This window comes from Schistocerca cancellata, chromosome 4 (assembly GCF_023864275.1).
Source record: "Schistocerca cancellata isolate TAMUIC-IGC-003103 chromosome 4, iqSchCanc2.1, whole genome shotgun sequence".
Classification (NCBI taxonomy): domain Eukaryota; kingdom Metazoa; phylum Arthropoda; class Insecta; order Orthoptera; family Acrididae; genus Schistocerca; species Schistocerca cancellata.
In genome coordinates, this window is record NC_064629.1 from 627,518,227 (window position 1) to 627,545,491 (window position 27,265).

The window sequence follows — 27,265 nt, forward strand, 5'->3', positions numbered from 1 at the left end:
TCACCCCAAATTCTGTATCATGTTCGTGACACTCTCTCCCCTACTTCACGATAATACAAAACATGCTGCCCTTATTTGAATTTCTTCGATGTACTCCTATCTGGTAAGGATCCCCACACTCCAAAAGAGGACGGACAAGTGTAGTGTAGGCAGTCTCTTTAGTAGATGTGTTGCATCTTTTAAATGTTTTGCCAATAAAACGCAGTCTTTGGTTCGCCTCCTCCACAACACTTTCTATGTGTTCTTGCCAGTTTAAGTTGTTGGTAATTGTAATTCTTCGGTTTTTAGTTGAATTTACGGCATTTAGATTTGATTGATTCATCGTGTAACCAAAGTTGAACGGATTCCTTTTAGCGCTGATGTGGATGACCTCACACTTTTCACTTTTTAGGATCAATTGTCAACGCAGATATTTTATCTAAATAGTTTTGCATTTGGTTTTCATCTTCTGATGACTTTACTATACGATAAACGACAACATTATCTGCAAACAACCCAAGACGGCTGCTCACATTGTCTGCTAAATCGTTTTACCGATAAGGAACAACAGAGGATCTATAACATTACCTCGGGGGACCACAGAAATCACTACTGTTTTGCTCGATGACTTCCCGTTAGCTACTGCGAACTGTGATCTCTCTGGCTGTAAATCACGAATCCAGTCGCATAACTGAGGCTGTATTCAGTAAGCACGCAGTGTCCAAGCCTTCTGGAAATCTAAAAATACGGAATCAATTTGAAATCCTTTGTCGATTGCACTCAACACTTCGTCTGAGTAAAGAGCTAGTTGTGTCTCACAAGAACGGTGTTTCCTAAATCCTTGTTGGCTATGGGACAATAGACCGTTCTGTTCCGGGTAATTCATAATGTTCGAGCAGAATATGTGTTCCAAAACCCTGCTGCATATCGACGTTAGTGATATGGACCTATAATTTGTCGATTATTCCTATTTCCTTTCTTGAATATTGGTGTGACCTGTGCAGCTTTCCAGTCTTTTGGTACCGATATTTCGTTGAGTGAGCGGTTGTACATGATTGGTAATTATGGAACTGCTGCAACAGCATACTCTGAAAGGAACCCAATTGTTATACAGTTTGGACTGAAAGACGCTTTTGTTAAGTAATTTAAGTTGCTTCACTACTCGGAGGATATCTACTTCTAACTTAACCACGTTGGCAGCTGTTCTTGATTTCAGTTCTGGAATATTTATTTCGTCTTCTTTGGCGAAGGGATTTCGGAAGATTGTGTTTAGTAACTCTGCTTTAGCAGCACTGTCATCGATAGTATTTCCATTGCTGTCGCCCAGAGGAAGCATTGATTGTACATCGCCACTATCATACTTTACATACGACCAAAATCTCTTTGGCTTTTCTGGTAGGTTTCAAGACCTAGTTTCGTTTTGGAAACTGAAAGCATCTCGTTTTGAATTCCGCGCTAAATTTCGAGGTTCTGTAACAGATCGCCAATCTTGGGAGCTTCGCATTCGTTCGAAGTTGGCATGCTTTTTTCGTTGTTTCTGCAGCAGTGTTTTGACCTATTTTGTATACCATGGAGGATCAGCTCCGTCATTTTTTAATTTATTTGGTATCTGATGTGCTTAATATCATGTAAATCGGTATTCGGTAGGAATCTAATGCTTATTCGTGTCCTTTGCAAATTATTGGACAGATATGAATACATTCATCGCTGGATGAAATTAATAATCGTCAGTTTAAAAAACCGTTGTCCGAAACAGAGAAAAGTACTTATTAAGATTTGTTAAACTTTTTCTCATTGACAACTACATCATTAGTGACGGAGCAATAGTTTTCAGTTGATGAGGATCGGGTAGGAAATGTGGCGAGTTCTTTCTAAGACACTACATGTTCTAGGATTAGTAATGTCACACTAATCCACCGTGCCACACGAGTGCGTTCTATAAAAATACTAGGTAACTGAGGCAGCTTTTCCAATGGTATGGTGATGCAGCACTTATGCTTGAGGCAGTAAGTAAATGGTATATATTTGGACAAATTTAGAAACTATTTCCGCCAAAAGTTAGAGCGAGTAATTATTTTGTAACTGTTCTACGAAGTACAAAATGGGTTACGTAATAGTTCTCATTACGTTTGGGCCATCCCCTTGTATTCGAGTTTTCCTATTAGAAGATACACTGATGGTCCAGAACCTTAAAATTTCTTTCGAGTTATTACTGCAGGAATGTGATTCACTTATTTCCAATTATTCCTTATTAATCCCTCCGATCCACATTATGCAACAACCAGAATGGATTCTGCAAGCTACTGCGTGGTTATACAGAGCCTTCGTAATTGGTGGCAGCCTACAAAACAGTATTGTGGGTGATTGGGTTATACACAGTTACAGCCAGCAGTTAATCACGTGGCGCAGCAGCCAATGGTGCACTCTGTTGCATTTCTCTTTGGAGCTGGTTGCCGTGTTAGTGCATTTTAGGTTCAAATGGTTCAAATGGCTCTCAGCTCTATGGGACGTAACTTTTGAGGTCATCAGTTCCCTAGAACTAACTAACCTAAGGACATCACAGACACCCATGCCCGAGGCAGGAGTCGAAACTGCGACCGTACCGGTCGCGCAGTTCCAGACTGTAGCGCCTAGAACCACTCGGCCACGCCGGCCGACTGGATTTTAGGGATCGCATATTTTGTCACGATAGCGTTCATTATTCTTGACATAACGCAGATACAACATTTATTAGGTTAAGAATCGATGACAATATATAATTTTATCGGAAAAGAGAAAGCGAGAGAGAATCAGTGGTGTTGTTGCCAAAAGAGAGAACAACTGGAGCGTATGATGAACAGACAAAGCAAGATGTTCATCGTTACACAGACACTTTGTTATTTGCAAACCCGCAGTAATACACATTGCAGTCTGTAAATTAACATTATAATTACTTTATTTTACAGATACATCGATCAGCCAGTTGGCAGTATATACAACGTCACCGTAGAGGCGAAAATCGACAACCAGACTAAGGCTCTGAGACTCGGAATACGCGTCACAGAATACAACCGGTTCCCACCTGTCTTTGAAAAAGCCAGTTATCAGTAAGTACAGCCATTGCACTTTTTTGTTAGTTGTAATGCACGGAGGCTGTGGATCATAACAACAGCATTGTATCAACAGGTACAGGTTTTCTGCAGATGCGCGAGCTCACCTTTCTTTGATAAATCAATAACAGCTTCCAAAATTTACATCTGTCTGAAAATTTGTTTATTTTCACTATTAGAGGAGAACACTTTAGCACTTACAGGAATGTTTGCATGAGTCAACTAAATTTTATTTCTTAAGTATAACTGTTTATTATGTATGTTTCCTCGTATATTTTGGATTTAATGTCTTTCAGGTAAGTTTAGCTTTAGACCTGTTTTTATAAGTTGTCAAATGTAATGTCTCAAATCTGGTAACTGTGGATTTTCTTGCGCCTATATGTATGACGAAAAAATAAGGGTATGTGTTTCGGAGCCTAATGTCGTCTAAATGTTCTTATTCATCATCATCGATCATGTATAGGCGTTAGATGTATTCTGCTGAACGTAGTCACTGTCTTTCCACATCACGTTATCCGTGAAGCCCACCGTTCATTAACTTTAACGTCAGTCTGTCAGTTCTCATCCGTGTCACCTGAGCTACCCGTTCTTCACTCTGATTAGTTGTTATGCCATTAACTACAGTTTTGTGGAGTTGCCTTCTGATATCCTCATTTACCTGTCTACAAATTCTTGCGTGTCACTATCTGCATAACTACCGTTTTCTCTAATTACGTGCTTATTTGAGTACTTGCATTATTTTTAAAATTCCCAATGATTGTGTCACATGTTATTTGATATCGTCAAATAATTTTGCTCCACGCCACTTCTATTAAATCGGTGGAAGCTACAACCCACGTAGGTTAAAACTTAACCCTTGTTCCAGAGGTTTGTTCTGCAGTATGAATTTTGACCAAATGGTTCCTCGTCATTGAATGCCAATAATTGCTTCTGCAATGGGAGCCTTACAGTAATGTTCTTCTGTAGTGACACATGGAACTCAGTTTCAATTTCACCTATGAGGACTAATTCTTCCGTGAACAGGAATGTGTTATAAAACAATTATTATTAATCTTCATACTCAGAGGCCCTTTTACTACACCTGTGTCCTCGGCAGTTCCGTTCTGTTCCATGTCGACAGTCTTTCCTGACCTTAATTGCACATACTCGTACGTCTTTACCCCACGAAGCACCATTTAAAGACATGAAAACTTCGAGAAGACAAATGGTGGCGCAGATAGAAAACAAATTTCACAAGAAAACAAGGCATGAAGCTATGCTAAATTACTACCTACTAAGCTAGCACATTCATTACATCCATACGTTCGCGTGAGATATCAGCGTGAATGTTTAAGAAGATTCCAACATGAGATTTATTTATACCGTGATCTGTCAATGAAATACAGTTGGAGTGAAAATTAAATGGGACAAAAGGGAAAATTTAAAACAAAATTGCGCTCAGCTATTCAAATTACTTTCAGTTCTGTAAAACTCGCTACGCATCGGGAAAAGCCATTCATTTGGCAGACGGCCCACATTGGAAAAACGTTAAGTACACAATCAGCTTTAAATATTTAAATGCCTGGTGAGATGCGGCCTATTTTTTCTCTTTATAATTTCAGGGCGCTAGTTTTGAGCACATAAAACAATTGCTTAGCTACCGTTCTCAAATAAATTTCTTTCATTGGTCAGTGCCAGAATTGAGAGCAGAGAGTGAATCTAAGTGCACATTATAGCAATTTCTACTGGGTTTAAATGCAAATGCACACGTTAATATCTTATTCTATAAAATGGACAAGTAAACAGTACAAACATGACCGGCAGGAACCCAGCCATAAGAAACTCTTAATATGGATTTTCATTGGGGCCAAAATTGCACGAGAGAAAATTAACTAGGGGAGGGCGTGGCGGTATTTTTTCACTGTGGACCGTGTCTGGCAGAGTGCGGTGGCCGACACTTAGTACGCAGCGAGACTCTGTGGGGAAGCAATGATGATCGAAAGACCGTAACGCGTCAGTCAGTTCTGCCCACAAAATAATTTGGGAAGCCTTGTCCTTCCAAGATGGCAAGATAGGGAGAAGGCAATATGAGATGTAATCTTTGTTTGCGGCATCCCTTGTCTACCCTCGTGCTTTGAACTGTGGCTCGAAGGCAAGGTCTTTCCACCAATATGAATAGTCGTTACTGCTTGCGAACGATAGTCTCCCATACGATTATTGCTCACTGACGTACAACGTCCTGAGTAGCAGGATTTGGTAAATTTTATTTTCTTATTTTTCTTCGTGGGAGAATGCCTTTCCTTCTGGCACACTCATCAGTGCGAACTACCATGGAGGGGGGGGGGGCGGGAGGGGGGGCAGAAGGCTCGGTGGGAAGTCGCGTGCGCCATCTTCCTTTGAATCGTCACAATTTTGTTCCGAACGATACCGTATTTAACTGTTTCTCTGAAGTGGGTTTCGGTGATCAGCAAGCGTGACAATGTTCCAGCCTACAGTCGTTAAACCGCCACACGGATTCGATCCGGATCTGGCTCACATTCCTTTCTCGCATGACAGCGAGATCCGCGTCACGCTATGCGAACAGGTCAGTTTAAGTTACAACTAAAGTCCCTGATTAGTGAACATATTTTTTCTATCCACTTTCGAGAGCTATTTCCATAATGTCAGACTATGAAGGGCTAGTTCTCCATTCCCTGGAATTGCGTCGTTTGTTCCACTCTAGTATGTGCAGATGACCAGACATTTTCATATGAGTAGTTAGGTCAACACTCGTCACGACTGACACGAGCACTTCCAGCGTCCTAGCTCTGTAGCCTTGTAACTGATTTCCGAATCTTCAACAGTGATAATGTTTTGCCTGAATTCACGCCTAGTAAAAACTATATACTGCCGATCTAATTACTACCTCCATCAGTAGCCTCACAAAAAGTGAAGTAAAACTGGTCTGTCGCTGCCGCGTACCTAACTTCATTTGAAATGTAGCGTAAGCACCAACACTCCAAACGTTTCTTCTTTTCATAAACTTGTTTTTGGTTGCTGACCTTTGATTAAGTAAGATTATCGGTGTGTTACCTTGCTATGAGGTTGTTGTTGTACTGGTGGGCGGAATCAAGGAGTTACCTACTTGTTTAATTTTACAGGGGATATTATGCCATAAGCTTCCTTCCTTTCGCATATTCACTTATGGTTTCGTGCTTCAGGAATGTTTACAGGATGTGAATCAAACTGTATGCCGACATTTTTCTGTTATAGCTGCTGTAAAGACATATTGTTACCTAAAGCTCTGTAAGCAAAGCATGTGCACTGACTCGTGCGCGAGGAGGCGTTCAGTAGCACACTATCCTGTATCGCTGCTACAATATCACCGCTTTCTACACGCACGCGGTGTCCTCAGCCACTGCTGCCAAACTTTTGTCACACAGTGCAGTAAAGACACGTAGTTTTTATGTATATGAAATACCTGCGAACACGGAGAGCATAAAATACTTTGAATGGTTATTAACGGGTGTATGGTTATCTGGTGAGTGATTTGCAAACAGAAACGGGGGGAAGTCAGCAAATGTGAAACTCTGCAGTTTCGTGTGCCATAAAATCTTCTGGGTCGTCACCCGATTTAATTAAATTTTGAAAAATTTAATATAAGAACTGAATTAATCACTGAACTGGTAAACATAATTACCGTGTTAATATTAATAAAAAGATCCAGTGAATACATGAAATGAGCATATGGGAACAATTGAAGTACAACCGTTAAATTAAATAATTCAGAGGAAGCAGGAGCTTAAGCCTCAACAAAAAGAATAATATAATCAAAGTCTACAAATGTAAGGCCTGCCTTTTGCGCTTCAGAAACGACGGGTGGGCTGTATTATAAGTACTCTTACAAAATGAGACGGTTTTGTTTGAGAAACAGTCATCACTGTTTAACATAGTTTTTTAAAATTGCCTGTTATGTCTCACTTATATTATTATTATACTGAGTGCTGTGGTACATTGCGGTGATAATAAAGGGGATCTTCGGTGCCCATGGGAAAAGTTCACACAAACATACACGATTCACACACAAGAACAGAGATAAAAAGAATTTTGGCCATCGCAGTAACTCAGAGGCTCAGAGATTCATCCCTATCGCTATGATTGAATTATTGTGGATAAGAATACTATGCAACACTTTTCGATAAAGAAATTTATCTGAATCACCTTGCACGTCAATCTAAGCTACGCTAGCGTGAAACAGCAGCAAATGCCGTAAATATTCATGGACAAAGAAAAATCATTAAAACTCGTGAAAACTTCAAGAACAAAAATGTAAATCGTATAGACACAAATAACAACAAAAATCACGCGTAATTACGAATAAAACTTGTTCAAGATGGTACTGAAATTACACAGGGTGAAATTACTACCATGTGGTATGAAAAAAGCTACAAATTCTTACCACTGAAATGAAATGAAAAGTAGAACAAATAAAACATATACACACGAGAAAAGTTCTCACATACATTCAAGTTAAAAGAGAAGTCAGACAACTGAATTATAAATCAGTGCTGGAGCAACGAACTTCCTAACCACGTGTTCTGCTTACACAATGGAAAAACTGGAAAACTTACTAAATACAGAAAATATACCCGTGACTACTCTCTGAAAAGTATAACAGTTGGATTACAGAACTTGAAAATGAACTAGCAGATCGAACGTGTTAATCAGTTTCAATAGTTGTACACCATCACACATTAATACATTCACCAGCGCCAAGTCACCTTTAAGACCACCGTCTTCACTCGACAAAGGTCCAGTCCGAGTGCTAAAGCACGCCCTCCCTACAACGAACTTCCCCCAGGTAGCCGGAAGAGACCAGATGGGTCCCCTCCGCCACCAACTACTGTCTAATGACTACCGAAAGGGTACAAATCTCTTTCCCTTGACAGAGAAAAATACGTTGGCTACACTGTTGCTACCGCGGCAGACAACCAGACGCTGTACTTGGCTCAAATGGCTCTGAGCACTATGCGACTTAACTTCTGAGGTCATCAGTCGCCTAGAACTTAGAACTAATTAAACCTAATTAACCTAAGGACATCACACACATCCATGCTCGAGGCAGGATTCGAACCTGCGAACGTAGCGGTCGCTCGGCTCCATACTGTAGCGCCTAGAACCGCACGGCCACTCCGGCCGGCAGACGCTGTACTGCTACCTTATATAGGACAAATTCTACATATACTCTCACTTACTCATTCATACAGATGACAGAGAGAGAAAGCAAATTTAGGAGCACAAAATGTAGATAATGTACACTCCTGGAAATGGAAAAAAGAACACATTGACACCGGTGTGTCAGACCCACCATACTTGCTCCGGACACTGCGAGAGGGCTGTACAAGCAATGATCACACGCACGGCACAGCGGACACACCAGGAACCGCGGTGTTGGCCGTCGAATGGCGCTAGCTGCGCAGCATTTGTGCACCGCCGCCGTCAGTGTCAGCCAGTTTGCCGTGGCATACGGAGCTCCATCGCAGTCTTTAACACTGGTAGCATGCCGCGACAGCGTGGACGTGAACCGTATGTGCAGTTGACGGACTTTGAGCGAGGGCGTATAGTGGGCATGCGGGAGGCCGGGTGGACGTACCGCCGAATTGCTCAACACGTGGGGCGTGAGGTCTCCACAGTACATCGATGTTGTCGCCAGTGGTCGGCGGAAGGTGCACCTGCCCGTCGACCTGGGACCGGACCGCAGCGACGCACGGATGCACGCCAAGACCGTAGGATCCTACGCAGTGCCGTAGGGGACCGCACCGCTACTTCCCAGCAAATTAGGGACACTGTTGCTCCTGGGGTATCGGCGAGGACCATTCGCAACCGTCTCCATGAAGCTGGGCTACGGTCCCGCACACCGTTAGGCCGTCTTCCGCTCACGCCCCAACATCGTGCAGCCCGCCTCCAGTGGTGTCGCGACAGGCGTGAATGGAGGGACGAATGGAGACGTGTCGTCTTCAGCGATGAGAGTCGCTTCTGCCTTGGTGCCAATGATGGTCGTATGCGTGTTTGGCGCCGTGCAGGTGAGCGCCACAATCAGGACTGCATACGACCGAGGCACACAGGGCCAACACCCGGCATCATGGTGTGGGGAGCGATCTCCTACACTGGCCGTACACCACTGGTGATCGTCGAGGGGACACTGAATAGTGCACGGTACATCCAAACCGTCATCGAACCCATCGTTCTACCATTCCTAGACCGGCAAGGGAACTTGCTGTTCCAACAGGACAATGCACGTCCGCATGTATCCCGTGCCACCCAACGTGCTCTAGAAGGTGTAAGTCAACTACCCTGGCCAGCAAGATCTCCGGATCTGTCCCCCATTGAGCATGTTTGGGACTGGATGAAGCGTCGTCTCATGCGGTCTGCACGTCCAGCACGAACGCTGGTCCAACTGAGGCGCCAGGTGGAAATGGCATGGCAAGCCGTTCCACAGGACTACATCCAGCATCTCTACGATCGTCTCCATGGGAGAATAGCAGCCTGCATTGCTGCGAAAGGTGGATATACACTGTACTAGTGCCGACATTGTGCATGCTCTGTTGCCTGTGTCTATGTGCCTGTGGTTCTGTCAGTGTGATCATGTGATGTATCTGACCCCAGGAATGTGTCAATAAAGTTTCCCCTTCCTGGGACAATGAATTCACGGTGTTCTTATTTCAATTTCCAGGAGTGTATATAGGATTAGATGCTTACTGGAAAATGATACTTGAGTGCAATGGGATACCACTGAATGGGGACAAACACAAAATACAAAACTAAGTTACAAATAATTGAGCACGACAGCACGAAATACAAGTTAAATAGTATGAAACGAATCTAGCAGAGACGTTTCAATTTTAACAAAAATTAGGCCTACTTTAATACTAATTGTTTTGTTCTAATGCGTCATTAGAGCAAACTGAAGTTTATCGTTTGCAAATGATGCTCCTTAGCTGCTTGTTACAACTGTGAGCCACGATACAACATGTTAATTTTATCTACAACTATCATTTCTTGTTGTGTCCTTCCATATGAAATTATTAGATGGATTCTCTAGATCGTATAGTCACCAACTTTGACTACAAATACATAATTTTACCTTTTCAAAAAAGGCAATCCAAAGTTCTAATCTTGTTATTTTACACATGTATCATCCAGCTGAAGATGCAACGTTGTTGCCGTTACTTGTAGATAACAGGTGGTGTAGGATTGAATATACGCGAAGATACGGTACTGTTAGGGTTCGAAAGTTATTCTGGTGGCAACACTGATGTCGTATGCCTCCTTTAATCGCAATTACAACGTGGCATGTACAAGTCGCGACAGTCGATGCGCACAACATTTAGGTATAGGACGCTCTAGGATTTCTAGCGTAAATGAAAATTCAGTCGATAATTTGCGTGTAATTAACCTACGAAGCCCATATATATCGTTGTGCAGACAAGTCACTGGTTGTACTTTGTAAAAGTACCGTTTACCCAACTAGCGTAAGTATAAGGATGGGTGTTTATTTTTTAAACAGGCAGCTCTCCATTTCACAGCCAGGGGTAAGTATATCTCAAGTCGATGACCGCACACCTGCCACAGACACAAACTGCTCTACATGGTCATCAGTAGAAGGTCAACAGGGCTTCTGAATCACTTTTAGAACATGGATTTACACCTAAGAAATCTGCAACTTGTAAGGACAAGGATGTAAATTAGCTAAAATTCTTACAATTCTAAAAGTTTATGTGAAACGTAACATTGTTTCCAACGTTAAATTTTTTGATATCTTGGAATATCACATGCGTTTTCTTTTGAATGGAGTCAGAAAATAAGATACATGGAAAACTACACATTTGTTGATCTTTCAAAAATAGTACTCTCCTTTTCAGTATTAAAGGTGTTAAAAGACCATACTGATTTGTTTTCACATTTTTATTCGTGAAGAAGATTATTCTCATTGATCTAAACAAGAGCAGCGATATCTGCAGTGGCTACGAAGTCAGGTGTGCAGTGTCGTCTTTGTCTCTCTAAGTCTATGAAGATTTACTCATTCCATGCGTATTATCTACGTTCATACTCACGAGTTTATGTTTGACTAAATATTTGAGTCTTTGCATTTTCCCTTTCAATCTTCCCTACCATATCCATACTTCTCATTTTCCACAGACCAACACGTACGAAGACGTGCTGGAAAGTAATCCTTCCAAATTTTATATCTGAAAACTCCAACAGTTTTTTTAAATAAAACATACTTTATTAACATTCTATATCGACATTTTTCATGTCTACATATTTTCAACCTTCTGCCGCTAGAGAGCTCCTAACTGTAGAGTGTAACATAGCGATGTGCAAAGTAACAGTGTCGGTTCGTGAGTTTTGAATTCGAAGACCTCGTTCACATGTGGAGCAGCCTCTCCTTCAGCATGGCAGTGCTAGACCTCACACGAGGGCTGTAACATCTGCAGCAACCCGACGCCTCGGCTTCACTCTCATCGATCACCCCCCATACAGTCCCGATTTGGCCCCATCCGATTTTCATCTGGTTTCACAATTTACAGAGCACCTTGGAGGACTTCAGTTTGATAGTGATAAAGCGGTACAAGCAGAGGAGACTGTGGCTGCGTCAACAAAGTCGAACATCCTACAGTGACGATATCAACAAAGTACTCTCTCGTTCGTCGGCAGGTTGAGAAATAAATATGTGGACATGAACAATGATAACAAGGTTTGTTTTATTCAAAAAGCTTTAAAAGCTTTCAAATAAAAAATTCTGACGCATTACTTTTCAGCACACCGTCGCAGGATGTTATGTGTCAGGTTTCCTCGGCGCGATTTATTAACAGTGTGCTTCCGGGTGTTCTGCCGTATTGTAGTATCAATTTTATGAACAATATTTCAATGTCCGACCCAGCCGTCTTCTTCAGGTATTGCGAGTTTTGCGCTTCTGTGTTCCTGCTGCCTCTACTCGAACCTGATTGCGAACTTTTGTTGGTCTGACGACACTATTTATAGCCGAGTTCGTTTCACAACGCCCTCTCATGCTCTTTTGTTTTCCAGAGCTCGCACTGACATTCCGTGAAACGCAAATTCTTTCAGCGTTTTCCAACGTTGTTGCATGTGATGGCTGACCAGATTTTAATAAATTGTGGTTTGGTAACCAAGTATTACTTAAAATGAAACCACCTCCCCTTTTTATATTAGACTTTCTGATGTCTTAATTTCGATAGACTCTTTAATTATGCTGTAATATACATTCGGCATTGGCACCACCGTACTGGTCACATCGTATTTCATTTCATGATCCTGACACAGAGAGTGAAACTAAGAGCGAGGAAGAGAAGCCAAAAATCGTCTATCTACTTTCATGCTGGCCAAATTTCCGAAAGTATCAGTAGACCCCTATGGAAACATAGCATCTAGTGTATTTCACCCCGTCGTCCGCCCCTGTAGCTGAGTGGTCAGCGTGGCGGATTGCCGTCCTCTGGGCCCGGGTTCGATTCCCGGCTGGGTCGGAGATTTTCTCCGCTCAGGGACTTTGTGTTGTGTTGTGTTCATCATCATTTCATCCCCATCCGGCGTGCAGGTCGCCCAATGTGGCGCCGAATGTAATAAGACCTGCGCCAAGGCGGCCGGACCTGCCCCGCGAGGGGCCTCCCGGCCAATGACGCCAAACGCTCATCATCATCATCATCATCATCACCCCGTTGATTTACGATAAAACGTATTCTTTATCATGTTAAAGATGAACTAGGTCTCTAAAGGCTGGGTGTGTATCGCATTCCATGGCATGTCTTACGCGGAGCAGACTATCAGGACAGTCGAGGAGGGATGGAGGAAACATTTGCAGCATATCCGATTAAAACGACAAAGCAAATCAGCTATCTCCGAGCACTGCCAATCATTTATACGCAGTACTGCGAGACCAGTATCGTGGCGCAATCGCCAAGATTTTGGTAGGAGTAATTAAGAATTCTATCGAAATAAAGATATCAGAAAACCTAATAATGAGAGACGGCAGCTTCTATTTCAATAACGCATGAGGTCCGGAACTCAATTTATTAGAATCTCGTCGGCTGACACATTCACCAAAGTTGTAAAACGCTAAGAGATTTGCGTTTCGCAAAATACCATTGTGAGCCCTCAAAAGAAATAGCATCAACGGGCGTAGTGGGCGTCCGGAGTCGAACGTGTGGCTGGTGAATCGCTTCCGTAGTGGGTGGTGGAGCAGGGAGACAAGTGAACACGAAAGCGTGCAATGAACCCCCCCCCCCCCTAGCTGTGGTTGCAGCGGTATAGTGGGTAGGTACCAAGTGGATACCCGACCCCCCGTCATGAGAACAGCATTTTCTTCTAATCTTTTATTCCATGCCAAAGTACATCAATGGTGGTTCTACGTGGTGATCCACTACCCCAAGGCGCAGGGAAGGCTTGGTGTGTGAAGCACGCCGGGATCAGCAAGCGACCTTTTGTCACGGCCAGGCGAGGCGACATGGTTAGCACTCCAGCGCGGTGTGGCGCTATCTCAGGACCCAAATAAGGGCGATATGCGACTGCCGGAGTGGTGGCCGTGTCGACGAGGACGAATACATAGCTCAGTTCAGGGTGCACCACAGCTTGCGGAATATGTATGTGGGCCTCAGCGTGGATGTCGGTGGCTCATAGCACTAACGTGTGCCCCTACAGATGGTAACTAACAGCAGCTAGGGGTCCATGCATCAACTGTGGACTCCTAAGATTTGTTTGGGCTGTAGTTATACACGTTCACACTCATCGCAGATAACAATTCCCGTCAACTTTATGCAATTGATCGCATATATCCTCTAAAAAGGAGATGAATAAAAACCACCACGAGTGAATTACTCAAATGGAAGGGAAAGCAATAGATGTGACTACATTTACAGTCAAACAAATGATTACAATTTCAGAGAAACTGGGTCATTTATTCAAGAGAAAGAGCTTCACGAATTGAACAAGTCAATTACGTGATGGTAAACCCTGGCCCTTTGCAAGCAGTGGGCGTTGATTGATAAAGTTGTTGGATGTCCTCCTGAGGGATATGATGTCATACTCTACCCAACGGGCGTGTTAGATTGTCAGAATCCCGAGCTGATTGGGCCCTGCCCATAATGCTCGAAACTTTCCCAATTAGTGAAAACTCTGGCGACCTTGGCGGCCAACGTATGGTTTGAGAAGCGCGAAGACAAGAGTAGAATTTCTCGCCACTTGCAGGCGGGCATTATCTGGAAGAAATGAAAGCCTAGGATAGCTTGCCATGAGGGCAACAAAACGGGAAGTAAAATATCGTCGACATACCGCCGTGTTGTGTGGGTGCCGCGGATGACAACTAAAAGGGTCCTGCTATGAATGGAAATGGCTCCCCAGATCATCGCTTTGGTTGTCGGTTCGTATGGCGGGCGACCGTCAGGCTGGTATCACACCACTGTCTGCGGCGTCTCCAGACACGTCTTCGCTGGTCATCGGGGGTCAGTTCGAAGCTGCACTCATCAATGAAGACAACACCACTGCATTCAATGAGATTCAAGGCCGAAGACGCGTCTGGAGGCGCCCCAGACAATGTTGGACTACCAACATGATTGTCCCCCGCCATACGACCTAATAACCAAAAGTGATGGCCTCGGGTGGCATTTCTTTTCATAGCAGGATCCCTTTGGTTGTCACCCGCGACATCCTTACAAACTTACAGCACAACGGTCCATAGACGGTATTCTACACCCCGTTTTGTTGTCTACCATGGCAACCTATCCTGCGCTTACATTTCAGCAAGATAATGCCAAACCGCCCACGGCGAGAGTTTCTCCTGCTTGTCTTCGTGCTAACAAGCAAGACTATCTTGGCCACCAAGGTCACCAGATCTCCCCCTAATTGAAAACGTTTGGAGCATTAATGGCAGGGCCTTCCAATCAGCTCGGGATTATGACAATCTAACGCTCCAGTTGTACAGAATTTGGCAAAATATCCCTCAGGAGGACATCCAGAAACTCTGTCAATCGGTTTCAAGCTAATAACTGCTTGCATAAGGGCCAGGGTTTGACCATCGCGTTATTGATTTGTTCAGTTTGTGAAGCTCTTTCTCTCGAATAAATCATTAATTATTTGTTTGCCTGTATATGTACATCACATCTTCTGATTTGTTTTTCGAGTGTAAGTTATCCGTCAGACCGTCAGGTGGCCTCCCAGTTGGAAGACGCCGAATCAGCAGCTTTCAGACTTATCACGGACAGCAGACAGGCAATTAGTGGAGACAGCATCGGATGGTGGCAGCCTATCTACACATTTCTGATCGTAGATTAGCGTAGATTTCCCACCATAGCTGGCTCCTTGCTGCGACTGATATTGCCTGTCTGAAACTGGCAGTATGTATGAGAGCTTGTTCGGCTGTTGGTTTTGAAACGATTACACATCTATCTCGTAAATCACAACAGAACCAAAGCGCAAGGCGTGGCCATGGAGCAACTGTTACATCAGTGCCCCAGCTTTTCCAGTGTGTCAGCAGTTTCACAGCCCTGTTCGTGCCCTGCGAGGGCAGTTAGTTCGCTTTTTAGGAGCAGTTTCTGTAGGGTCAGCACCATCCGCTCACGGTATCTTACGCAAAAACAACCAATCGACCTCTGTACTACGGTCTCTTGCGTCGCTTTGCCTAGACGCCCTCTGCTACGTCGGTCATGGGATTTTTCTGCTGGCAGAGGCGGACCTTTGGCGTAACGTACCGCCCCCCCCCCCCCCCCCACCCGAAGATCCAGTCCACTGGGTCGTAGACCGTATACATCTCGGGAAAACGTCTCAGCAACATATGTCATGGATTGATATGTATCTGCAACTGGCTGAGAGTACCGGCATTTCACATGTATTTATTTATAGATGTGCCCGAGACTTTGTACGTATGGAATTTATTTTTCACTTATAAAGCTTCTTTATTTACAATGTTTGAACTGGTATGATTGGGGATATCAACGAAGAGCTTCTTTGCTTCACTAACACGGGATAGAGTCGCGTAGAGCTGGCTGTGAGAGAAGCAACTGACGCTAAGGTCCACTCCCGCAACACGCAATGTCCGGCTTTGTTTATTGTCATGGCATAACATAAGCTCACTGGGAATTGTACATGTTCAAATCGAAATAGTAATTTTATTAGGAATAAGTGGGATTCGGAGTGTACAAATTTAGCTCGTCTGCGCCACTTTCCGTCAAAATTTCCGCATCTATGACTTACGTTGGAGATAAGTAACGTTAATACTCTGTGAGTGAAGGCTTCTGAGGAGCGACATAATGCAAGGCGCTCTCGATTAGTTACATCGCGCCTGGCTTTCGGAAGGAGTTTCCAGAGAGCGAGTTAAAGTACGATGTTCTCGACTGCAGAAATTCTCGCCTCCTGATCCTCACTGGATTCCTGAGACCCCATAGTCTTCAGTCTTTTAGCTGTTTTGTTGTATTCAGAAGGAATCGACTGCTTTCTAGGAATTTGTATTCCTAAATAAAACTAAATCTTAACGTAATGAGTAGACACCCAATCACAAGACAAATTTAATAAATTCGTTTTTACTAGCAAAGAATATAAATAAAATCTGTCAAAATAAGAAAACCAATGACGTCAATTTTTTAATATACAAAGCGAAATAAGTAAATATATGTATCCTAAACAAGTAAACTGGCTGTTAGTGTGTATTCGTAAAGATAAGACTGTAGTACTTACTGCTGTTACTGACGTAAACTTCCGAAAACACACCTTTCACTGAGTTAAAAAAAAAAACCTAACAGCGCCCACTGTTGGTACTTCGGTGTATCACGCGATGATGATTAAACATCACAATTACTAATCTGAGCAGCCGATTTTAGATAAAGCTTTAACTTACGATATCTTTTTTTCGTGTTCTGATTTTGACGGAATAAAGCGCCAGTATGTTGTCCCAAGCTACGCACAAGTTACCTGTGAAAACCCTATGAAAATGTGTCTCATAGTTTTGGAGATTAACATGTTGATACAATGAGACAAGCAGACAGACACGACAGTTTTAGATAAAACTTTAAATCACGGTACCCTTCTTTCCTGTTATCTGATTTTGATAAAATGAAGACTGTACGTTGCCCTAAGCTACTCTCAGGTTATCTGTGATAACTCCATAAAAATTTGTCTAGTGGTTTTAGCGATTAGCGTGTTCAAACAGACAATCAGTCAGACACTGCTGTTTTACCGTTTTATTATTGGTATAGATATAGATAGGTACATTTCGATTCTCCTTATACTAATCCATCGTGTCCGCTAGATTCATTGTCTACTTACTTATCTAATCACTATTTTCTAAGGTGGATTCAGTCAACTGATAACAGAGGCACTGTGACCTCTGGTGGCTGAGCGATTTTCCGCCTAAAATATATGCAGGGTGCACAAAGCAGAGTCAGAACCACCATGGTACCTGAAAGTGAGACACTCATCACTATGTCACAAGTTGTGTTGTTAATTAAGAAACGGCTGCCTTCCAGCTCTGGTCGTATAGCATCGACAGGTCTACCTTTGCTGGTATCAGTTTTCTACAAGCACTTTAGGTTTAGACATGCAATATATCCAATGTACGCCTGACCTTTTGAAAATAAGGTTGTTGTGCTAGAATATCCCATGGGCGTCCTTCTGCTCCAGCTTTGCCAAGGAATAATTATACCTCAGATGCTTCTGCATTGGTCAGGATCACTTGTGTTGGGCATTTCATGACCCACCCTCTGTGATAACAATGGATTTCATTCGTCAGCAATGGCTTTCTTTATTTCCTCGGAAGCCGACATTACCTCTTTCGTTCTTACTTCTACATATTTCCTCAAGACCTCCAAGTCTACAGTGTACTAATGGACTTTAAAGCATTTGTACCATAAGCCGATTCCTGCTACTGGAATGGGATTAGCAAATATAATCGAAAATGGTTACTGTTAATTTCTACCATTGCAACGTGATTATGTAATGAGAGATTTTACTTGGTCAGTTTGGGAATGAACTGTATCTTGGCCGGTGGTAATTCCTTCCGCCAACAGTTCCTGTCAGGTCACCAAAGTTATGCACTGTCTGGCTTGGCTAGCACTTGGCTGGGTCACCGTCGGGGTCTGCCGAGTGCTGCTGACTAGCAGCGTGCACTCAACCCTTGTGAGGACAATTGAGGATTTACTTGATTGAGAAGAGCGATATAGGTCACGAAGACTGACAACGATTGGGAGAGTAGTGTACTGACCATATGCCCCTCTGTGTCCACATCCGGTGAGGGCTAAGGGTGAGGATGACACGACGGCCGGTCGGTACCCATGGGCCTTCAAGGTCTGTTCGGATTTTTTTTTTTGTTCCTTCTGGGTCTTCCATAACCCAGATAGGAATCTTTGGAGAGTAAAGCGCAACTGCCCACGCACAGCATTCAGCCTCATTACTTCTCCCTCCAGTCGTTGATCCTGGGATGTGTTTATTCCCTCCTCACTTGAGAGGTGCGGCAATGGTATCAGGATGCACATCATGGTCATCCTTGGTGGTGACGCTACCATCAGAAAGGGAAGCTGCAATATCTCTCCCTACTCCTTACTGAAGAATTACAAAAATAACCTTCACATCATGTATATTGGTTACCAAATGAAAATGAACAAACCTCCAACTCTCCACGGTATCAAAATAGTAATCCAAGCAAAAAAATCAGAAGTTATACAAACAATACATAGCCTCATCAGCAATTATTCCCATGATCCGTGCACTTCCTATGCACGTAACCACATACAATGAACACCCTAAATTATATTTCACCAATTATATTACACCAGTCTTCCTACTAAACCCACCCAAATTACCATGTTTGTCATCCACTTTGTGAATCACTTCTAATTCAAACTCAGTTTTAATGCCGACCAGGTAAGCCTACACAATGGATCCTTTAAACATAACAACCATTTTAATGCCTCGTGTTCTATCAATGCCTTAAATTCTTACAATGCAGATAACATCAGAAGTATGTCTTACTGTAAATAGAGTTCAACATGTCCTGAGTGGGAGAGTAATTTTTCTCAGCCTTGTTCAATTGCTATGTAGCTAAACAATTGTATGCTCCTATCTTATGCTTCTTGCTAAGAACACAAACCACTGCATAGCTCTTTTGCATCACACAATAAAATAAATTTACTTTCATAATCCAGGAAGACCAACACTGAGAAATGTGTTAATACTTCCCTCAGTTTTTCAAATTTGGCTTGACATTTTGCTGTTCACGGTTACTTGACACCCTTCTTCAAAAAATGTGTGAGTGGTTTTACAATATCTGCAAATCCCATTAAACACTTAGTATGGTAATTAGCTAAATCTAAGAACGATTGTAACTCTCTACTCATCAGTAGTACTGGGAAACTTCACATTGTGCTTATCAGTCATGGAACCATAATTACTCCATTGTAACTCATCACATGTCCAGAGTAATTCACTTCTCCTATTGATGCTTAAGGTCAAAAAGTGTGGAACATAATCTCTTGAAGACTTCTTTTAATCATTGTACATATTCCTCCATACCTTTTGCAATATGATAATATCATCCAGGTACACCGTGCAGTGTCTCAGCTTCAAATCCCTAAACACTCCATTAAGCACGTGCTGAAATGTGGCTGGTGCATTTTTTAAACCAAACGGCATTCGATGATACTTGCAATGATCCCAAGGAACTGTAAATGCTGTCTTTGGTCGATCCTCTGGCACTACTTCAAATTGATGGTAACAACTCTTCAGGACTAATGTGGAAATGCATGTACACTGTCCCAAGTTATACAGGCTCTCCATAATATTCGGTAAAACATATGCATCCATAATCGTTCTGTTATTCAAATAGTGATAGTCGTTACAGAATTTATATTTATTTGTACTGTGTGATGAATTTTTGATAATGCAAAAATCATTGCTCCCCAGGGACTATTACTCTCTTCAATTAAGCCATCGTTCAGTTGCTGGTAAACTCATTCTTCCATTATTGTTTGCCGGCCGGAGTGGCCGTGCGGTTCTAGGCGCTGCAGTCTGGAGCCGAGCGACCGCTACGGTCGCAGGTTCGAATCCTGCCTCGGGCATGGATGTGTGTGATGCCCTTAGGTTAGTTAGGTTTAATTAGTTCTAAGTTCTAGGGGACTGATGACCTCAGAAGTTAAGTCCCATAGTGCTCAGATCCATTTGAACCATACTTTATAGATTAATATTAGTTCAATAAGCTTCACGTTTTTAAGATATCACTTAATTCGTAATTTCTATGCTGAAACCGACCAAATGCCTCCTCCTGTCATTTTGTCATGGCAGGCGCTTCAACAAAACAAACCATAAAATAGTAAGGAGCACTACCAGGAACAATTGTTGACGATTTTCCAACATTTGGCACTAACGAATTTACGAACATTGCTTTGGACATGAAATCCTTCAATGGGTACGAACCACTTAGTAAATTCATGAAGATTTATTTCTTCATGATATTATCCAGTCTTCTTTGATGTAAAAAACAGGAGACAGCTTGGGAGTAAACCTTCCGAGATGTCTGCATGAAGGAAAATAAGTTTGCAATTCTTATCCGAATCCATTGCAACTGTTCCGTTGCTTGTGCCGTCTGTGCAGCCCTGCTGGAGAAAGTGTCCAGAATTGACTAAAGTTTCATCAAGCAATACCACTTCGTGGATTTCAAGCCACGGATCTTCCTCCATAATCTGGATGGCCAAGCAACTCTACGTTCTACACTGATGAGCACAAACGCTATGACCACTTGCTTAATAGCGTGTTTGTCCACCTTTGGAACGCAGCACATCGGTGGTTCTGCGTGGCACGGATTCGATAGGTACTTAGTAGTTTCCAGAGGCAGGTGTCACCGGATTTCTAGGTACAGATCACGTAGATCCCATAAATTACGGTTTGGTTGTTTGTACCGCGGAGCTGGCGCCCTATAGTGACCCAGATGCGCTCCACCGGATTCAGATCAGGCTAATGTGATGGCCAAGCTACCGCTATGACATTCCTCAAACTTCTGTAGCACTATTCTGGCCTTGTGACACGGACAGTTATCTTGAAGGAAGATGCTGTCACAATCTGGGAAGACGCCAGACTTCAAGGATGAAAGTGGTCCGCAATAATGTATATGAAGTTCACAGCTGTCATGGTGAATTCGATTACTATCACAGGCCCCATTTAATCCCAGGTGAACATCCCCAACAGCATAATACTGTCCCCATAGGCACCCATCCTCGGTGCGATGTATTTTTCGAGCATTTTATGCCTGGATGAAGACGTATCTCTACGCGAGCATCAACTTGTTGCATAAGGAACATGATTAATCCGACCAGCCGCCACGGTTCAGGCAGGAGAGGCGGCAACCTGTGGAAGATCTACCGACAGAGTACAATCCTAATGTAGGAACTAATGTTATGGAACACACCGTTCAGAGAATATTTTTGAACATGTTACTTTGCAGCAAACCACTCCTGCGTATTCCCATATTAATCCAACGTCCTGTTCAATTATGGTATCATCAGACACTGTATCCTCGATATTGGAGAATACTGATTCACGGTCCAATGTCGATGATACAATGCTCACTGTAGTTGTAACTGACGAGGTCGTTGGGTTAATATGGGGACACGTAGGGGTAATTGCTGCGCAACCCTCTGTTCAACAATGTGCGCTGAAGGGTGTGTATTCCAAATGTATTGCCTGCAGCAGCATTGTTCTCTGCCGTTAGATCGGCCACAGATCACCGCCTATGCTATTCTACTGAGTGGACAACCCTACACGTTCTTTGGTGAGGCGTCTACACACGACACCTTGTCACGTACTCGTGGTTTCGCGTTCTTTAACCTATTTCCGTAGATGATCACGACAGTTGCACGCGAACAGCCGAACAGCTTTGAATCTCAAGATAAAGAAAGTAACTTTAAGAACTAAATCCAAACGAAACAAAAACAGAACTAACAGATCCTTGCTCTGCTTTTGAGGAGGTTTCTCTCAGCACTAGGGCAAATACAGGGTCAGAATAAAAAGTCCCACGCGACAAGAAACGATAGCAAAAGAGTAAATGCCCAGAATAGCAATACAACAACCCAATGAAGAAATGAAATAGGTTCGCCCACAGTATAATATGAGAATAGTATAAGGCATCAAAGAGCAATAGGCTCTCCATTTACCAACCTTCTTCCTGTAGGGAAAGAATGAAAAAATCACCCTTTCCGAGATGGTCGTTCCAGGAGCCTTCTGTGAAAGTCGCTTATGTCAGTGGATTTCCCCAATTGCGGCTTGTACTAACGACTGAATGAGTCTATATCCGCCTACTTTCGTTACCGTGTCGCTTGCCCGTAACGTTACAGGCGGCATTCAGTCTCGCGGTGAGCAGTAGTGATAATGACTTGGCTACTCAGAGTAGCTCTTCTCTTTCCATCAACAGTTTACAATTATAAAAATGTCCACAGTGAAATATCAGGCTGTCCATAACTGTAAAACAAAGATGAACGATTCTCTTGAAAAAGATGTGCATCCCTAAAGGCAATTAACTCTAGTTTTGAAACACTTACGTGGAGTGACGTCCTTGACACGCTGGGGTGGATCGCACCACAGAGACAACATTTGTTATAACAAATAATCTGTTGAATACTTTTACTTGAAAATTTTTATAACTTCTTAAAAGCATAATTTTTTAAGTTATATGGTTCATATAATCTACTAATACAATAAGAAATTCAAATACCGGGAAAACTGAAAAATATTACTACTTAAAAAAATCAGAACTTTCTTATGTTTTCATATAAATGGCTAAACATTTAACAGAGTTCTTGAACATATAGTACTACAAGAAAAAAAAGTATATTACTGCACTATTTAATAAAAGATATTTACTCTGGAAAATAAATAGGAGGAATTTATTGGAAAATTGAAAATTCTGTTACTATCAGAGTAAGCCAAGTTTTTAGTGTTCAAACACAATATTCATACGACTTTGATTAGAAGATAGAAGTAACACGTACATAATAACGAAATAATATAATTTCCGTCTAATTTACGTATCTTTAACGTTCACACTCGTCGCAGATAACAATTTTCGTCCACTTCAAGCAAGTCCTCGAAGATAAAAAAAAAAACTCCTCCAAGATAAAAAAAAAAAAAAAAAAACACGACGCGGCACGAGAGAATTGTCAGAATGGGACGCAAATCGGTATATATGATGTACATGTGCAGATAAGCAAATGATTACAATTTCAGACAAATTGGATGATTTATTCAAGAAAAGGGGCTTCACAAATTGAGCAAGTCAATAACGAGTTGGTCCGCTTCTGGTCAATATGCAAGAGATTATTAGGCTTGGCATTGATTGACAGATTTATTGGATATCCTCCTGAGAAATATCGTGCCAAATTCGTGTCGCTTTAGATCGTCAAAATCCCGAGCTGGTTGGAGAGTCCTGCGAGTAATGTTCTCAATTGGAGAGAGATCCGACGACGTTGCTGGCCAAGACAGGGTTTGACAAGCAGGAAGACAAGTAGTAGAAACCCTTACGGTTTGCGGGCGAACGTTATCTTCCTGAAATTTAAGCCTAGGATGGCTTGTGATGAAGGGCAACAAAGCGGGGCGTAGAAGATCGTCAACGTACCCCTGTGCTGTGAGGGTGCCCGTGGATGACAACCTAAGGGGTCCTGATATGGAATAAAATGCCAGCCCAGACCATTACTCCTGGCTGTCAGGCAGCATTGACCGAAATATTCCCTTTCGTTAAGGCTTTGGTCTTGGAATGTTAGTTTTTAACTTATATTTCTGGTCATGTTCCAAGATAACACATGCCTTCTTGTATCCTACATGGCAATGCGTTGCTTCGCCTTAAAATTCTCACGCTACGTTCTGCAGCAGCCCAATATTTGAGTTTTCGACTTATACCTGTAGTGGTTTTGAAATGATCTATGGAACCTTCTGAGTCTTCTTCTGAGTATTTTGATGGTTCTATACGTCAACAGTCAGTCTTTGATCAGCTTTTACTATTAATGAGATACACATATTAACGATTATGCGGCCAATAGTGTAAGGTACTTACGTACCGATTTCTAAGGAAACATGATATGAGTTACATTTATTAACGATGGTGTTATGGCCAACATCGTACACTCTTTAGCAAGCATGATGTGGAGATTGTTGTTAGTCAACAGAAATCGGTAATCAGCAAGTTGTAATTTTATTTTCTAGCGACCAAAACCATTAAAATTTTTAACGCCCGAAGGATAAATAAACAATTAACTGACTAATTAACTGGTTCGAAACAGAGGAGCAGTTATTCCACAACTCCGTTAGTAACTGTCGGTGGTAATGTCATGGAACTATTGATGCGAATTGAGACATTACATTCTTTCGGAGAACATGACAGTAAAGTAACTTTACAGATAGATGCGTTGTGCTAGGATTACAGGCAGTTTTAGTATCAAATGCTGTTATTAACATTATGCCTGGCGGGAAGTGCTTGTGTACTAGAGCGACTTACGTTTGGTATATTTCGTGACAATAGTGGGCTACCCATACAAAATATACTACGCTGGTCTCAATGCTTCATTTACTTCACATTTATTTAAACTCTGACTGAAAGTAGATAGCACCTTCCCCTTTTAAGGCTATCAGATTTTGTTTTTACTTTTACATCACTGTCACAACAGACAGTAATCAAACACTATACAGCTATCTCAAAAAAATGGTTCAAATGGCTCTAAGCACAATGGGACTTAACATTTGTGGTCATCAGTCCCCTAGAACTTAGAACTACTTAAACCTAACTAACCTAAGGACATCACACACATCCATGCCCGAGGCAGGATTCGAACCTGCGACCGTAGCGGTCACGCGGTTCCAGACTGAAGCGTCTAGAACCGCACGGCCACACCGGCCGGCACAGCTATCTCAGTTCCAAACAACTGCCACTTCTGTACTTCTCTGTAGTAACCTGCTATCAGTTCTCTCTTCTGTTGGGTACCTTTTCTCATAGATTTCAGTATTTTCACTAAGTGTGCTCTATGCTTTTTCCCTCTAAGAAGAAAGCTGTGCAGATAACTAATTTTGTTTAGCGACGAAGATGTTCAGATATGTGTAAAACATGTAGGAGGTTGCTTACGCCGTTGTTCAGCATATGGATTTCCCACGCTTTTTCGTTTTCGACACACTATCAATATTGTTTCAACGGTATATATTATTTGTGCACAACGAAATTGCAGACAAATGTTTTAGGTCTGAAGGTACATACCAATCATATCTAACGAAAGTATGAACAGATTTTTTAATCAAGTTTTGAGATGTATTATCTGACGTTTGGGACCAACTGTGTTTCTTTGGAGCTCTCTCTGTAGACGAGATCACAAATATACGCTAGTGCAGAAGCCTTCAACTCGCAGGTCACAGATGAAAACCATGGAGTTGAAACGAATTTTCATCACTAGAATTTGGCAGAGTGCTACCTACATGACACTGCTGAGTGTTATTTGCTAGAAGCCATTAGCAAAGCGACTTCCTTGGTAGTATTAATGGGAAGTCAGAAATGTGTTGGCATCGAGGTCACGTTCTCCCTTTCTTATATTGCCATAATCACTCACAACAAAACAAACACCCAACATTACAGCCACTTATCACATAATACAGTTACACATCATCAGGAGGTCTGAGGGCAATGTCAGGTCACTTTGATTAAGAACTAGTCAAGAATAAGGAGTATAAGGATTCTGTCGAGTATGTTTTGTGCAAGAGATATCTTTAATCAGAACCACACATACGACTTCATGAGCCCCTGATTTGGAGGAAGGACATAAATGACGTAAAATAGGCTCTGATGTTTTCGTCGCTTAGGTGAACTGCAACTTCATTGAGCTATATTCATTGATTTTGCCATGGCGACGTAGTTATAAATACAAGGATGAGCTAAAACATTAAGACTACTGATCACCCCGAGAGTGAATGCCACTTGGGCAAGTCATGATATGAACCGCAAATGGGAAAATCCACTAACGTAAGTAACTTTGGCAAAGGGCAGATTGTTATGTCCCGTCACCTGGATGTAGTAGTGTTGTGACCATTTATGGATGTGTATGGTGTACAGTGTAACCAAAAGTAGGCGAAAAGGCACCAGACTTCCACAAGTCACAACACAACACAGAGCTTTGAGGCTTGAGTGTGGATGTCGATTTGTGGCAGATCTGACGACAGACAACACTGGTGTAGGTGTAAGTGTTTCGGAGCATCCTATTCAGCACACATTGTGATCCTGAAGGTCAGTAGGAGGCGACCCAACCATTTCCCTGGTTACCCAACGACATCGTCTATTGCAACTGCAGTGAGCATGGGATCGTCGAGACAGTACGGTGGATCAATGGAAACGAGTCGTTTGGTTGGATGAAGTACGTTTCTTGTTACACAAGGTCAATGGTCGAGCATGAGCTTGGGGAACGCCTGCTCGAAATGTTTGTCGCGCCACTGGCACACTCAAGTTGCTATGGGGGACATTCACTTGGCTTTCGTGGGTCTTGTGGCAGTAACTGAACGCACCATCACACTTTTGGACTATGTGAACATTATTGCGGATCATCTGCAACTCTTCAGGCGCCATGCCTTGCGCGATGGCGATGCCATCTTTCAGCAGGATAAGTGTCCCTGTCACAAACCCAGAATTGTGCTACAGCGGTTTAAGGAGTATGATACTGATGTCGTGGTCATTAGATTCGTCGTCTGATGTGAACCCGATGGAACACATCTGGGTCGCTATAAAGCGCCAGCTGTGCGCGCACAAACCACCGGCGCGAAATTTATGAGAATTGCGTGACCTGAACGTTGACATCTCGTACCAAAGAGAATCGCTGCTGCACTGCTTTCCAGAGAGGGCTAACTCGCTATTTAGCAGATTCTCATCAGGGTTTGGCTCATCAGTGTATAATAGTGATTGTTCGATGGTGTTTCAATTGTACGGAGAGTCATTTTGAATTTCCTCTTAATAATATTTCAGTCTGAAGTGTTATGGCAGACATTAGGTGAGTGAAAGGCTGCTGTTGGCCACTTATTACATCACGTGATTTCTTAATGGTCAATTCACTTTAAACTCGTTGTTGTTCGGTATCTTTTATCACTTTTGTGGAATTTAGACTACTGTAGTTTTTATTGTGGAAATGCAAAGATTGTGTCTGAGCTTTTAAGTGTAGAATAACACTCGA